This window comes from Pinus tabuliformis, chromosome 6, assembly GCF_031772625.1.
Source record: "Pinus tabuliformis cultivar Carrire ecotype Pingquan chromosome 6, CPIR1, whole genome shotgun sequence".
Lineage (NCBI taxonomy): Eukaryota > Viridiplantae > Streptophyta > Pinopsida > Pinales > Pinaceae > Pinus > Pinus tabuliformis.
In genome coordinates, this window is record NC_142292.1 from 1,388,803,658 (window position 1) to 1,388,820,427 (window position 16,770).

Consider the following 16,770-nt stretch of genomic DNA (forward strand, 5'->3'; position numbering starts at 1 on the left):
ATATTATGCTATGGGTGTTTCCCTTGCAACATTTAGTACAATTGTTAATTTAATATCACATGTAAACTAATGTACAATTGATTGTACATAAAGTAATATCAATAATACTATTTATTGTCATCTCCATATTAAGTAATGGAGAAATCACATTGTTTCTTCCAACTAAAATTAAATTAACCCTGTTTCCGCTCATCTCTATTAAATAATAAAAAAAATTACTTTTCTTACTCAAATTAAAAACTAGATTAAATTAATTATGGCTGACAAAAAATTATTTTGTTTGACAAAAAAAAATTGTTTTTTTGTTTTTAATACGGAGGCGAGCCTCTATGATCAACCATAAAACTCATAATGACTAAACTAAAAACTGAATTTATAATGAAAATAGTTGGACAGGGAAACAATCTATCATAATAGATCTAGGATGAACAATCGAAATCAAACAGCTATGCATGCCATGCTTTATAAACTGTCGCAAACAGCAGGCTTGAAGGAAAGCCGTTCGTTTTCGAGATCGTAGAGTATATGGAAGTTCTGTTGTTGAATATTGCCAAACACAGAATTGTCAGGGTCTGGAAACATTGCCAGGCACAGATAACCATGCGTGTCTCTAATCATGTAGTTGTCTTTGGTCAAAGGGTAATCCGCTCCTCTGAAATGAAATGTAATAGTAGGAAAAATTGGCCAAGCTCCACTGGACGGGCGAATGAAGCAAAGGTCTAGATCGCCATGACCTCTGGAAAGATTAGTTAATGAAATCAATTTTAGTTTCAGCGGATCATAGGCAGCTTGATTGAGAATTGTTGCAGTCGTTCCAGAGTCGATGAACATGCCCCCAGTTCCATTAGGTTGAATATCGAACGTACCGTTGGGAATGTGTAGCGAAGTATTTCCCACGCTTATGTCTTCTAAAGCCAGATAGTAGAAGCTCGGATTGATGCTGCTTTTTATAAGGGGAGTCGAACTCCTGCCTTTGCTGCTCAATTTCGCATGCTTTCCAAACATTAGAGGGCTCGATTTTGACTGGGAATCTTTAATTGACACCAGACAGTACGAAAACCTCTTGGGTGTTGATGGAGGGAGCTGTGAAATTAACGACACGGGACCTCGTCCGAAGCCCACAATCCCGGCTGCTTGTGTGAAGGCGTTGCCTTCACTGCTAGTACTGCATCCAAAGGCAATATGTGGGATTGATTGATTCTGTCCAGATTTGGAAGTAGCAAATGTGAATGTCTCGTATGAGAGATTCCCCGATGTCGTTGAGTAATCGGCATAGTTGTAATCGAATTCACAGCCTGCAACTCCGCAAGAAAAAGAATATGGATCCGACTTGCAAAGCGCGTTTTGGCATGGAAGCTTGCTGTATGTGGAAGAATGCTTCGGATTGAAGATTGGAGTCGGCTGTTTATAGCAATCAACGCAGGGCTGGCACTGCGTCCATATCAGGTCGCTTCCAGTATCAAGAATCGCATAATAGGGTAAAGCTGGCGTACCTATTGCCAGTTTCAAGAGGAATTCTCCGTTCCCTCTAATTACAGGCGCTCCACCCACTCTCTGCACCAATTGCCTGCTTCGATAGATTGCCCTTTGGATGCGCTCAGCGTAACTGATATTCCCCGGACTAAATGGGGACATCAGCGAATCTACATGCACCAGATCTGCTCTGAATCCTAACTGCTCTGTATCAGCTACTTTTTTTCCATTTACATAAAACGTATCTGACACAGAAAGCAATAGGATGGCCATGAACAGAGCAGACCCCATGCGGATGTGAAATCTAAATTGCCCTTCCATGGATTTTTAGCTATTCATATACTTCGGAATTGAAACAGTGTAGTGCAGGAGAACAAGCATAAGAGTAACATATATAAAATCTCATAGTGGCATAGAAGGATGTGTGTTTTAGCCAGTTGCAGAAAATATCCAGCTTTATCTCCTTCCGCATGGAGCACCACCAAACAGATAAGGAAACAGCAACCGCATTCTAAATTACGCACCATACAGCAAACGCATTTTACTATTGTATGCGTGTTCATAGTTTGGATACTAAATGCATTCTACACCGTAAAACGATGTTTGCTATGTTATGTGTGTTCGTAGTTTGCACACTAAATGCATATTACACAGTAAACGCTGTTTCCTTTTTTATTCGTGTTTACTGTTTATTTCTATATCTCTGAGATTTCCCTAAGGCGAATTTGTCCAAATTAGTAAACCTCAAGTACCATCCAATCCACAAGCTCTCTGTGATGTCGCTACTGGAGCTGGGCTGTTTTGGAATAATTTTTTACCATGCTGCAAATCAGTTGTTGCAATTTATATGGTTCACACAATGTCCAGTTTTCCCTAATTTTTTTTTTTATAATTTGACGCTCGCGATTTGAAAAGGTTACCCATTTTGACGCCCGCAATTTGAAAAGGCTGCCCATTTTGACGCCGCTATTGGAAAAGGGTGGTTTTCGAAAATGTATATTTTGAAAATTTTGAAAAATGTCATTGACATAATAACAGTCAAATAGCAAAGTTAATTATTTCAAAAGGAGTTAAGTTTATTTACATTTATTAAATTGTCAACTTATTTCAAAAGGAGTTGTATATCGTAAGAATTGTGATGGCTAAAAGTAATAGGAATTTGGATTTACAAAAATTATTGTTCGATTTTCTTTAAATGTAATTAGAATTTCCATAAATTTCCAGGTAATTTTTTGGAATAGTTAGACTACCACATTTTGGAATCTATAGCAGAGCTACTCTCAAATTTCTTTGATTAGAGTAATTGGTATAAAGAATTTGTTACGAAATAATTGGTATAAATGGGTTGTTATGAAATTTAATTTTCATCCATATAGGTTAAATGGGATATTTCATTCAAAAATTGGGAAACATTAATAAATAAAATTTATCAAGTTACCAAAATATTTTAGAATTTGCAATGAAATTATATTTGATTTAGGTTTCATCGAATTGACTAATTATTTTGATAGATTTGTTGATTTGGATAGAATTTAGTTTTCAAACAAAATTATTTATGATGAAAAAAAATATTTTATTAGAATACAAATAAAATTACCGTAAATCGATTTCAAATACCAAAATTCTAGAAGCCAAAAATAACTATACTCAAATCTCATATTATCATACCATTTTTGCCAACTTTATATTAAAATATATCATTTCCTATCCAACATTAAAATTAATATCCAAACTTTCAATAACCTTTAAAAAAAATTAAAAATCTTCCAGTCGGTTCCTCCTTTTAAAATGACCAATGGCTTGGTTTTACAGTCTTGTCCTTTTACTATGTTCCTCGATTAATGTGACCACCTTATAGCCGTAGAAAGGATCAAATTTAAAGTTTGCATCATTTTTTGAGATTTTGTTTTACATTTTATAAAGCTTCAAATTTGTTTAGAAAATGATAAAAGATTTAGTAAAATTTAAATTTTGATTAAGCATAGTTTATATGTAAGATGTTTAGAAAAAAAATTCAATTCAATTTGCTTAGAATTTAGTAGGCCTTTTTGAAATCACAAATTTGTGGGTGGATTTTTTATAATGGAAATGTCAGTTAAATCTATATATATAATCAAAAAAACCAGTTTAATCTAGATAAATCAAGATTTAATCACAAATTTATATATATAATCAAAAACCAGTTTAACCCAAATAAATCAAGATTTAATCACATTTATTTCCCAAATTTTAGCAAAAAATCTCACAACTAAACAAACTAATAATTTTGTATGGTACAAATATTTTTCATAAAAAAAAAAATAATCTCACCACAAGAGAAAATAATAGTTTTTTATGGTACCAAATGTTTTTCCACCATAAAAAAAGAAGAAGTTGTTTAGTAATCGTCAAATATTTGACTAAATAGTTGAATTTGAATAATATTAGAGAAATCTATAAAATATTTTCTTGATAATGTATAAAATTATTTATAGAATTACATTATTAAAATAAATTACATGCAAATTATTTTCTTCAATATATAGTTTGGTTTTGATAATGTATTAAATTGTTTATAGAATTTCATTATTAAAATAAATTACATGCAAATTATAAAATAATTTATAATGTCACCATTAATTATAATTACCTTAATAAAAAAATAATTTGTACAACACAGATTTATATTTTTTGATGACTATAACTTCAATGAATAGTTAAAAGATTGTTTCTTAGTTTAAAGTACATATTTGAAACATAATATTAGTAATCGATAAATGTTATTGTTATGGGCTCCTTTTACAACTTCTTTAACTTATGATTTCATATATATGTATTCGTACACTAGGAGTTATTGATCCCAAGGATATCCATTAATACATATATTAGTATTGATGACCGTGTTGAATCTTATACTATTGTAAGGAATGTTACATTAAGTCTAGAACTTGCTCGAGCTACTTTTCCAAGTAATTGGACTTAGTAGTGTAGAAAATAAAATTCAAGGGAATATATTTTTTAATGATTAGTTTTGAAAAACTTTTTCTGATATGTCATATTATAATTTAGTCGTTGAAATAAGTAAATTTTGTTGAGTAATATAGAAACTTGATTATGCTTTTGTGCAATTGGAAAAATTTCTTTCCAAATTATGAATATAGTTTACAATGTTATAATTAATCAGAATTACAGTAAGAAATGGAGACCTTTTTTATAGCATAGTTTCATATTTTTTAACAACTAAATTTTATTATGAATAACTTAATCCTTTCTTTTTAGTATAAAATATATTTTTGAAGCATTAAGTATTTGATTGAAATATTCAGAGACCTAGTACTCATAATTTTTTTATAATTATCTTCTAGTTGTTTAGATAAAAAAATGTATTTTTTGTATTAATTCTTATATTAGAAAAAATATTTTTTTTTCTCAAACTAATATTCATAGATTAAACTTACTTACAAGGTACAATTTTATTGGTGATTCTTGTGATATGAAGATATTGTGAAAATATGAGGTTCAAATCCCTTGATTTACCATGCCATCCATGCACGGAAGTGTGTGTGGGTTCAACTAAAAGTTATAGTGATAATAGTCATAATCGATCATGTGTCACATAAGTACAAGCATAACCGAGCTATCAAAATACGTACATGTTCATATATAAAAATTATTATATATAAAAATTAATAATAATAAATAGATACGTACATGTTCATCTTGGTTCACCATTATATTCAAATATTAAGAAATGTGCATATAATTCAACATTTAATTTTTAAATCTTGTTTGCATTATAAGTATCAAGTTTTCTATCTTTGTGGATGAATTCTTAAAAACTCATAATATATCGTAATGTTATTCTCAAGATAATAACATTAATATTTAGACATGCATTAATTTTGTATCGATGAAATAATTCCCCTTTCTTTTCTTTTATTCTATTTCTCAACATGGAATGTTAAAACCACCAATAGCCCTTCAAAATAGAACATGACCTCACCTTTTAAATTTATTCCTTGATCCTTAATAGGTTTTGCATGATGTTTATTAATGTTCAATAATATGTAATTATAGTGACGATATAGTAAGGATTTTAGTTCAAGCGAGATCATAAGTGAATAATTATGATATTGGAAATTGCTTGAGAATGCATCAAAAGTTTTGGACCTTCCATTTTGTTGCATGCATGTGATTGATTGCAAGCCATTATTGTTTATTTGAATTTCTATATGTCTAATGAATTACTTTGCTAATTTGGATTAAGAAAGTTTGTCTATGGAAATGTAATGTGGACTTAGTGAAGTACATTTTGAATCTAAATTATTTGGTCTGTGATAAATGTTGATGAAGAAACATCTAATGACATACAATATTAAATTTTGAATATTCTTATAATTTCATGTAAAATGAAAATTTCGTTCTTACTACAAAGAAAGCATGGTTTTAGTGTAACTTTTTAATACTAAAAAATTTCCCAAAATATTAAAAAAATATTACACTACAAACTATATTATTTAACATGGATATTTTAGCAGAACTTTAAATGGATGTTCCCTAAAAAATGAAAGTGGTAGATAGAGGTTATAACATATAATTATTAGCGACATGCTCTTTATTAACATTTGTTAATGCATATACAAAATTGCCACATCATTGCATTTATACTTGTATAAAAAGAATTTGTATATGTTCAAGTATTGCGCATCAAATTCTTTTTTTCACAGCTAATAACTGAAGCTTTTAATAATATTACATGTCAAGTTGTTATTTCTTGTCTTGTAACATATTAATTCTTGTATAATATTTTTAGGATTGGGAAGGTGGCCTCATCCATGATACTAGAAAAAAATAGAAACTAGCTCTCTCTCTCTCTCTCTCTATATATATATATATATATATATATATATATATATATATATATATATATAACAAAATATGTTGTATTTGGAATAGATTAATGAACGTGACAACCTTCAATACAAATATTGGATTGGGGGCGTGATGATTGTCATGGAACCCCAAATAATCAATATGCATGCAACTGAAATGCGTCAATCCTTATCTTATATGTAGGGTGCAAGCCAAAGGAAAATGACCAATTATGTAAGTGTACTCCCTGTTGGGTGTGGAGCATGATTATTTAGAGGTCTTTGTTTCAGCCGGATATATACCCCAGGAAGTTTATACACCCCGCCACGCGGGGGGGTGCGGGGGGACTTGTCCCCCTGCGGGGTTCAGGGGGGCCCATCCCCTCCGGTTGGGGGGTTCGAGGGCCAGCGGTCCCCCAGCGGGGGTTTCGGGGGGCAGCGCCCCTGAAGCTAAAAACAGATGTAAAATTGCCTTGTAAAAGTATAGTAATTTCTAGTCAATCTAGGCCATTCATTAGGCGGATGATCTGATGGTAGAACTTATGTTTATTTTATCGTTTTTTGCCCTAGAAGGCAACCCCTCTCTTTGTATGAGGGCATTGTATTGAGGCTGTGCAATAGATGTGTATTCTCCCAGCGAGAAACAGAGAGGTGAGATTGTGAGAGAAAACAGAGGATATTACAACGGGTCTATTGTAGGTTGTGTATCTTCATTTTGCTGGATAATAGAAAGGAAGGACTGACTGTTCGGGGTGAATGTAGCCCAAACTGGGTGAACCACGTATATCTGTGTCTCTCTGGTTTTATGCATTTTTTGTGTTTATATTTATGCAATATTCTATGTTTTCCATTGCTCTGTAATATATAATTTTCTAACACTCCCAACTCCAACAAATTATGAATACTTAGGAGAGAAAAGAAGGTATGAATCAGTGTGCAACATTAACTCTATTCTCATGTGGGATTTGGGGGCAATAGAGTAAAACTTAGAGAATGTGTCTTAATTGTAAGTTGGGTTTTCCAATTTCATAGAAACTCTAATGATGGGAAAATAGGGGAAATGTTAGGTCCCTATAATAGTAGTGTATTCCCTCATTGTTATTGTCAGTGTAGACCCTTTATTGTTATTTTTGTAACCATGTAGTCCCCATATTGTTATTATTGTGCCCCATAGAATCCCACTATTGTTATTGTTGTTGCCTTACATTATTATTGTTATGTCGACCCTGATTATATTGTGCCCCCTTAGACTCCTATATATATAAATGAGGCTTTTTCATTTGAATCATCCAAGAATGGTCCATTTGTGTAATGTAAAGGAGGTTTCCCCCTCCAAGAGGCTAATTTTCAAGTTTTTGATCCATCTTTTCTTCTATTTTGTGATTTGGTTGCATAACATTTGGTATCAGAGTTTTGGATTCTAGGGATTCTCTACTTCAAACAGGTCATCATGTCATTTTTTCTATAACATTTTCTGCGAAGGTTTAGAAGCTAAATTTTTTAATCATAAGGAGGTGAAATCCTGATGAAATTCATGAAAAAATTTTCTATCTTGGTTCGCTATATTTTTGGAGATATGATCCAAGGATGTTAGGGTTTTTGCACGCTCCCGAATTCCATCTCAAACAGGTGACCTTGGGAAATCAGCATAACTTTCTCTTTGAGCATAGGATTCAATTTTTGTAAAAATTGAAAGAAATGTGATGGATTGTAGTTTGTTGGGTATCATTTCTTTGGGTATGGTATTGTACAAGCAATTACAAATTGACACCTTATGCCTCCACTTCTGAGGATGGACTAAAAATGTAGACATATGCTGGAGAAACGTATTGCATGGTTAGATTCCTCGCGAAAAATAATGAAAAATGACTATGAAGTTGACCCCTTTCTGACACTCGCACTTTTGGACCCCCAAGGAATATTCTCAGCATAAAAAAGATACCCTTGCATTAGGGTTTCGCGACTAGAACTCGACATCAGTTTTTTGCCCTCTTCATTTTGTGTGGTTTTCCACTGGTCAGACTTCACGTCTCTGCCTCTCCTAACTATGTTGGACGAAAGGCAAGGTTTAAATAGTGTTTGGGTGGGCAGAACTTACAACATAATGGCCAAATGCTTATAGGTTAATGACATTTAAAATAGTATTTTGGTTTGGGATGTGTTACACAAAAATATCGTCACCATGATTATTTGCAGTCAGTATGGGTCTATCATCACTTGTACTGTCCTCCTAAGCAAGTCTCAGACCTCAGCTCTTGAAGTCAAGCTTTGAAAATGAGAGAAAGACATTGAAAATCAATAAAACTCTGGTTCCGCACTTTCTCTCACTGTTACCTGCGGTCCCGCACCTTCTGTTTACAAAAACTGCGGACCTGCCCGCTCTGTCCCTAAAGGTGTTGGTGCAGACCCCTGTGAAAGTAAAAAAGGCGCATGTTTATTCTAAAAAACTCACTTTGGGTTAATTCTAGATGATTCTACAAGGAATTTTGACGTGGATTGGCCGCTCTTAGGTGCTTCATGCATCCCAAAAGAGAACGAGCTAATCCCTTGATGAGAGGAGCTATCCCTTTGAAGGAGGGCTTTATCCCTTTGAAGGAGGACCTAGTAACTTCCCTCCATGGCACTATAAATTCAGGCATTGGGCTGGTTGCTAGAGAGGTTAGAAGCTGAACATTTTTGAGGGTAAAAGCTGGTGAAATTAAGACTTCCTAGTTGAGCTTAAGAGGAGAGATCACATACCTTTTTGGCTTCATTGGGAAGAGAGTGAAACTTGTCAAAGTAGAGGAGACTTCTTGCTGGACCTTGGGAGGAGCTTGTACAACGTCAAGGCACAGGTTGTAAAGTTCTTCTTGATTTGAATTCATACAATCAAACTCATTTTTCTCAACAAATTGTCTCATGTCATTTGTTTTATGAATTCCTTGACTTTCATGTTAAATATGTTTTATGATATTGGCTTTTCAGGTGCTATTTAATTTGTTTGCTTGTTTGTGTTTGCAGATTCACGACAAAGGAGCTCATTTGGATCGAAGGAGCGAAGGCTTCCACAAACTTGCGTTGGACCTAAGGTAGGCCTAAAACACTTGTTTGCCTTTGTTTATAAACGTATATTTAGAGAAATATTGTGTGTGATTGGTTTGCTTGTCATTAGGTCTTCTTTAGATTCTAGGAAGGTCTATCTTGTTCGCAAGATCGACTTATTCCGTGTGACAAAATGGCGACTCCGCTGGGGACTTGATTTTTTCCTTGTTTTTACTTTGGCCTGAGAAACTGTGTTTTTGTTTCTGTTTTTGGCTTGTTGTGTGTGAAATTGGGTAGAGATTGTAGATCTAGGGTTATTTTTCGTTTTTCATAGCTTTGGGAGGGGACCGCACCCTAGCCTTTTGACACAGTGCGTACTTATCCACACTTTTGCTTTTAGCACAGAGCGATATCGCACCTGTGTTAACTGTGGGCCTACGGACCCTGTCAAAATTTTGAAAAACCTAAGATTTCCTTTGTTAGTTAGCTTAGTTTTTGTTTAGAAGTTATTATCCACTGCCGAGACCTGCATATAACATGTCAGAAGCTTTCCTTAGGTTGATTTCATTGGTGTTAGGGTTTTAGGTGAAATTCCTAGGAGTTTTGCTTGTTGGGCTTGTTTTTCATTTTGGTCTTGTAGTAGCTCTGAGCTTAGAAGCTGTAGGGACCTCAGATCACCCTGGTTTCTACCAGTCTTCTTATGAGTCTGACCATTCATGAAATCTACCCTTGTTGAGGAATCCGCTTTGTGTTTTCTCTTTACAAAACTTCGAAAAGCTTGTGTTTAAAAGTTTGGATTTTCATTTTTAAAAAGAAAACAAAATTAGTTGTTTTTGACTGATTTGTGATTCTGCATGAATTGGTCCTTAGTTTACATCCAGCTAAGTAAAACATCCTTAAAAAGACATCTTGTAGGCTTTGACTTCAAATAGGGTTTTATAATTTATAGATCTCAAAGTTAGTCATTTCCATAGTTTTGAGCGTTTTATAAAAAACAAAAAATCTCTTTTGGAAAAAGTTTGTTTTTTGTAGTGGTTGAGTGCTTTGAAACAAAAAGGGAAATTTTTTGTCAAAATAACTAGTTGTCTCGTTTTGAGTGCATTGGAAAGAACAAAAGCTCTTCTTTTAATTTGATTGTTAAGAAAGATTTGTGCTTACAAAGTATTTGCATTCTCGAACTCTTTCTTAGCTAGAAGCTCATCGAAGCGAAAAGATTGTTTAAATCATCTTAGGTGCATTTTTAGTGATTTTGAGACGAGTCTTCATACCACGAGTTTCATCTCCACACCTTTTGACTTAAACAAAAACCAATAAAAATAACGCTTAAAGTAAAATTCATCTAGTAACATTTTTATTTCTAGGGCTCTGATACACCAACTTAGCTTAGGCTAGTGTCTTGGAGTAGGAGAGTAATTAACTCTCCAAGACAGTAAAAACAAACAAGTAGCTGTATCTTGTGGTAGGGAAGAAATCCAACTGTTGCATTTATGCTCTGGGAAAGCTCCTCTTAAAGGAGAAGCATGAGATCGTGTCCGAACCAGTGTGGGAATCAATCCTTCCTCATTGGGAACGACGCCAGATATTCACGTATTAAAAACGGTAAACCTCGGATTAACCATTGTCGAGGAGCCTGGGGTCACTTGTTGGTAAACCTTGGATTATGTCAACGAGCCTTCAAGGGATTGAGCTTGCTACTCTGCCCTTGCGTGCGTATCGGATCGTAGACTGTTCCCCCAGGTATATTTGTTTCAGTTGGTAACCTTAGTGGCCATATTCTTTAGGATTCTTCCTGGTGACAGTGGTGGGAAGATCCCACTGTACCTGGAGCAGACGTCGGCTACACTCACTTGGATTTTCTGGGGGGTTCTCTTCACTCGAGACGGTTAAGTGGAGGAACTTGTGCCAGTCTATTCATTAAGCAAGTTGTCGGGGTAACTCTTCCAACCGCCATTTCTGTATTGAACTCTGTGACGTTGGAATTCATCACCAACTAGTGTTTTCAGTACGGAAAGTTACTCTTTGTGTGTGTTTGATCTCCTAGATTCTTTAGGCGTGTGATTCAAATTTGTTTGGTTCTTTAGAGGCTTTAGGTGGTTTTTATTGAGATTTTACTTTGTTTGCATGTGAAGTAGTTAAAAGTTTTTAACCGTGGCTGAATTACCGAGGAAGTCCCGTAGACTTCGGGGCCAACCTCCTGAGTTTTCACCGAGCCATCCTGAAGGGTTGAAAGTCCTCGTAACTCCTAGAGACAGTAGAGTTGGGTCACCTGAATAAGGAGAGTCTTCTTTGGTGGTACATATTAATTTTCAAGCTTTAGTAGCATATTATAATCCACAATCAGTGTCTGTTTCCGAAGTTACTGGTAGCTTTTCATCTACTAGTGATATAGGTGAGGAACCTGAAATATCTGAACTTGAAAGTGAATTTGTTGCTACTCCGACATCGGGGTTTGCTTCTCCAGCTTTTAGTGGTCCTGATTCACCTAGGGTAGAAAGAGTAATCACCCAAGATCTTCCTTCTGGACTCATAGCTATTGAAGAACTTGCTACTCCGGAGGAAGAAGTAGGCATCCCTATCCCTGAAAATCAACCTGTTATTGAGCTAAGGGAGCGTGAATCAATTTTTTACAGTCCACCTAGGAGCAGTGCTTGGTATCTTTCTTTGCTTAATTTCTTAGAAAACCCAGGGTTAAGTTTTCACCACCTCGTGTTCCTTATCACCCAACACCTAGAGGTTATTATCCTCCGTTAAATATGTCAATACAGTCATCCATGTTTACTCAATCGCCTAAATCCTTTTTGTACGGTGGTCCTTCTGTTCCCTCTGGGTATCAGTCACTCTCAGGTACTTTTTCGGGAGCCTCTCCTCAACCCATTGAACAAGGGTTATTAACTGGAAGCAATGGTATTAAGCCGTTGAGCGTAGAAGATATTATCATGATGTCAGGTTCTATTCCCAATCCTCAACCTCAAGGTGGCCAGTTACCGCCTGGGGGGCAGCCTCAATTATCGCCTGGGGGGCAACCTCAAGGTACCCAATTTGCGCCTAGGGGGCAACCTCAAGGAAATTACATACCTACGGGGCAGTACGTTCCTCAAGGTCAACCCCAGACTCAATATGTACCCCAAGGTCAACCCCAGTATCAATTTATACCTCAAGGTCAACCCCAGTATCAGTACGTGCCTCAAGGGTATCAACCCCAAGGTTAGTACTCGAACCAAGGTTTCCAACCACCCTCCGGTCAATCATATGTTCAAGGAACGGGAAATGTACCTTTGAATTATCAATCCTACCCTCAACTCGGTTATGGTCCTCAATATTCTCAACCTGTTATGGGTCCGTACCCCAGAATGAATTTAGTGTGGGATCCATCGCAAACTCAACAGGTGTTGCAGCCAAATGTACAGTTGTCATCTCAAACTGGACAACCCTTAGTTTCTGGTACACCCCAGCAACCAGTCCAGTCTAATATTCAAACTTCTGTACCTTCGGTAGTTTCTCAGCCTGGGCCTAGTACGCCTCGTACTCCGCCTCAAACAACTGCTGCAACTGCCGCAACATCTGTTCAATCTACCCCACCTACTTCTGGAGTATCGACAGCTCCGGTTTCTACTGTTCCTGTATCTACTCCTCAGACATCTTTACCACCGTCTGGATCCACGATTCAAACTTCGGTTCAGATGCCTGTAGGACAACCTGGTTCAAGTACGGTTGTCACAAGTCAACCGCAATTTACTTATCAACCGTACCAGGGACAGTACCAATTCGGTCCTGCTGTGCAGCAGCCAGTCTATCAGTATCAACCGTACCCTGGGTACACATATTAACAACCTCAACAACCCTAGTACGGTCTGGTTAATCCTGGTTTTCTGGGAGGATACAATATCCCAAATGCAATTCCTATTCCTAGTTATCCTGGATATCCTCCTCCTGGGGCTGGTCTCATGACCCAGAGTTTTAGGGACCCTAATCGTTAGTTACCGTTTATCGCAACTTTGGACTTGCCTGACTTGTCACGCCTAACGAACGATCCCATTAATTATCTTCCGTTTTGGCCGCCAATGCCGAATAAGTTACCTAGTGATATTCTTAAGTTCGAAGGAAAATCAGGAGAGGACCCGTCGAACCATGTGATGACTTATCACCTCTGGTGTGCGTCTAACTCCATTTCAGATGATTCAATCCGTCTAATACTTTTCCAGCGCACTCTAATTGGTCTTGCAGCCAAGTGGTACATTGAGTTACCGCGAGGCACTTTTTATAATTTTAGTCAGTTAGCTACCTCGTTTTTAAGTCATTTTCAGTTGCCAGTCCGATATGACAATGGCACGGAATTGTTAACTTCGTTAAAGCAATCGACGTTCACTTACATTTCAGATCATATTCATGAGTGGAGACGTCGACGGCGTTTAGTGAAGGTTTTTATTCCGGATCAGATCTTGGCTGAATGGTTTGTAAAGTCTTTGTTGCTAAAGATCACTGAAGATGTAGCTAAAGCCAGAGTTGTTACTGAGGAGCAAGTAATTGCTCAAGCACAGTACCTTGACTTGGTCTATACTCAGTCAGGTACGTTACACGAGAAAATCCCCGATCTTCCCAAGCAAAATCAAATCGCTACAGCTCCTTCGGGATCTCATGCCGTAGATGGTATGATTGGTACGGTTAACACTAAGAGCAAGAAGAAGTCTTCCAAGAATTCTTCTCCTATCATAACCTTGCCTGATTCCCCGATAGGAGATTCTTCTGCGGAGATTTCCACTGATATTCACGTTGTAGAGTCATCTACAGCCAAATCAAAATCCGGTGGAAAGAAGAAAGGAAAGAAGAAGAATAAAACGGACAAAAATTCAAAGGAGAAACCTGAAAAATCGGAATCCAATGATGAAAAATGCAAACCTCGTTATCCTTGTCTCATTTGTGACGATGAACATTTTACAAGAGATTGCCCTCATCGTGCAGAGGTTGCGAAGATTGTCAAAGGTTCCCAAATGCCTGTTGTTTTGAAGGATCCTTTTCCAGCCCAAGATAGTAAGATGATAGATTCTTCCTTGAGTGCCAATGAAGAACCCATACTGATGATGTCCCATGTTAGGATTGCGACTCGATCGCATGATTATGGTAGTAAAAGTCCTGTTGATGGTAAAGAAGCATAATCTTCTCATTCTAATCCATCAACCTCAGCTCCCGGTTCCGATCCGCTACAGATCGAGAAACCTAATCCAAACTTGGTAATCAAACCGCCCGCCAAGGGTATACTTCGAAAGTAAGCTTTCAATCCACATGTGAGAGCGGCTTAGAACTATAACATTGTTGAGGATTTAGCTGTTTCACCCTCAGCAATGTCGGCTTTGGAAGTGCTGCAATCATGTCCAGCACGACGTAAATTACTTTTGTCGGCTATAGGAGCTGTTGACATTCAGGACTCGAACCTAATAATTTTCGATCTAGAAAATAGTACGCCACGCTTACCTCATCAAATGGCTTTCCAAATTCTAGTGATAGTAAAAAACAGACCTATTCATCAGACTGTGATTGATGAGGGAGCCTCAACGTGTATTATGTCGATAGAGTGTTGGCGATCGCTTGGTTCTCCTTCGCTAAATCAATCCCTGACAATTCTAAAGGCCTTTGATGGCCGTGGTTTTCATCCTTTTGGCATTCTACAGGATTTTCCTATAGGGGTTGAAGGAAAATCCGTTAATCTAGATGTGGAGGTGGTTGATGCCCCTCTAGATTACAACCTTCTCTTGGGTCGAAGTTGGTCTTACGCTATGACAGTTGTCGTTTCGTCGGTCTTTTGGGTTATAAAGTTTCCTCATAATGGAAAGATCGTAACAATAGACTAGCTGGCTTACTTTTCATCCGACCCAACCTCTTCTGAAAGTATTCAGCATGTCGGTAAAATGACTATCCCGTATAAGGATGTTGGAGTAGGACAGTTAAAGATGCCGGTTTACTGGGAACTTTTCCTTTTCCTCCAATCAACGCATCGTCTTCATTTGCAACCATTCATATGATTACGTCAGATACCATTGTTTATGATGATCCTTGGATCATTCCCTCTGAATCTGGGATAGAATCATCTGGTAATGTCATGCCTTTGAGTCCATGTGAAATTGTGTATGAGGCCGTGCAATCGTTTACCAACCCATCTTCAACCGAAATTGACTTAATGAACGTGGTCCGTGAAGAATCACTTTTCACCTCAAGCTCGGATTCAATCACGTTTTTAGAACTTGTTCAATCTGATGAGCGAATTCGTGAAATCCTATGTGTAGATGATTTACCATGGGAAGATCTCCATCACAAATCTTCGTTTTTACCGGAGAATGATCATTTTGAAAATGATTTTTCATCAATCTTTACGACTGAATATGTCAAGGAACCTCAGAATCCAATGAAACATCCTGATTCAGAGTTAAATTTAGGAAACATCTCTATTCCTATTGACATTTCGGCTAAGCCTGGAATTGTTGAAAACATTCATATAGGTGCCTCGTGTACAGATGACGAAATTCAAATATATAAGGCCCTATTTCAAGAATTCCGCGACGTGTTTGCCTGGTCCTATGAGGAAATGCTAGGAATTGATCCCGTGATTGTTGTTCATGAGATCAAGACTTACCCAGACGCTAAACCCGTTCGGCAACGTTTGCGTCAGATTCACCCAAGAAAAGCTGCTGCAATTAAAGCAGAAGTTGAAAAATTACTCAAAGCAGGTTTCATTTATCTGATCCCATTAACGGATTGGGTATCGAATATTGTTCCGGTTAACAAAAAGCAAGGAACAATAAGAATATGCATCGATTATAGGGACATTAATCGAGCCTGTCCAAAGGACAATTACCCAACTCCCTATATCGATCAAATCATTGATGATTGTGCTGGCAGCGAAATATTCTCCTTCATGGATGGTTTTTCCGGATACAATTAAAATAATATTCTACCTGCCGATCAACCAAAAATGGCTTTCATTTGTCCATGGGGGACATTTGCTTATTGCAAGTTACCTTTTGGGCTCAAGAATGATGGAGAAAATTTTCAAAGGGCCATGTCTTATGCGTTTCATGACATCAAGCACATTGTGCAACCCTATCTCGATGATTTTCCAGCTCATTCATTACATCGAGCTGATCACCTCGTCCATTTACGAGCAATCTTTATGAGGTGTAGGAATTATCGGATTCGGTTGAACTCACACAAACATGTCCTCTGCATAGAGACGGGTCGATTGCTGGGGTTTGTAGTTTCGAAAGCCGGCATTCGCATCGATCCCTCGAAGGTCGAAGCTATTGTCAAATTGCCTCCTCCTTCGAGTCTTCGCCAACTCCAAAGTTTGCAAGGGAAAGCAAACTTTTTATGACGATTCATTCCTAACTACGCCGAGGTTACAAAGGGTTTTACCCGGTTGTTGTAATAGAATACT

General features: G+C 36.9%; 1 pseudogene; it reads right to left on the reverse strand.

The window, feature by feature from the left end:
- Positions 1 to 462: 462 nt before the first annotated feature.
- Positions 463 to 1,764, reverse strand: LOC149263813 (aspartic proteinase nepenthesin-2 pseudogene; annotated as a pseudogene).
- Positions 1,765 to 16,770: the final 15,006 nt, after the last annotated feature.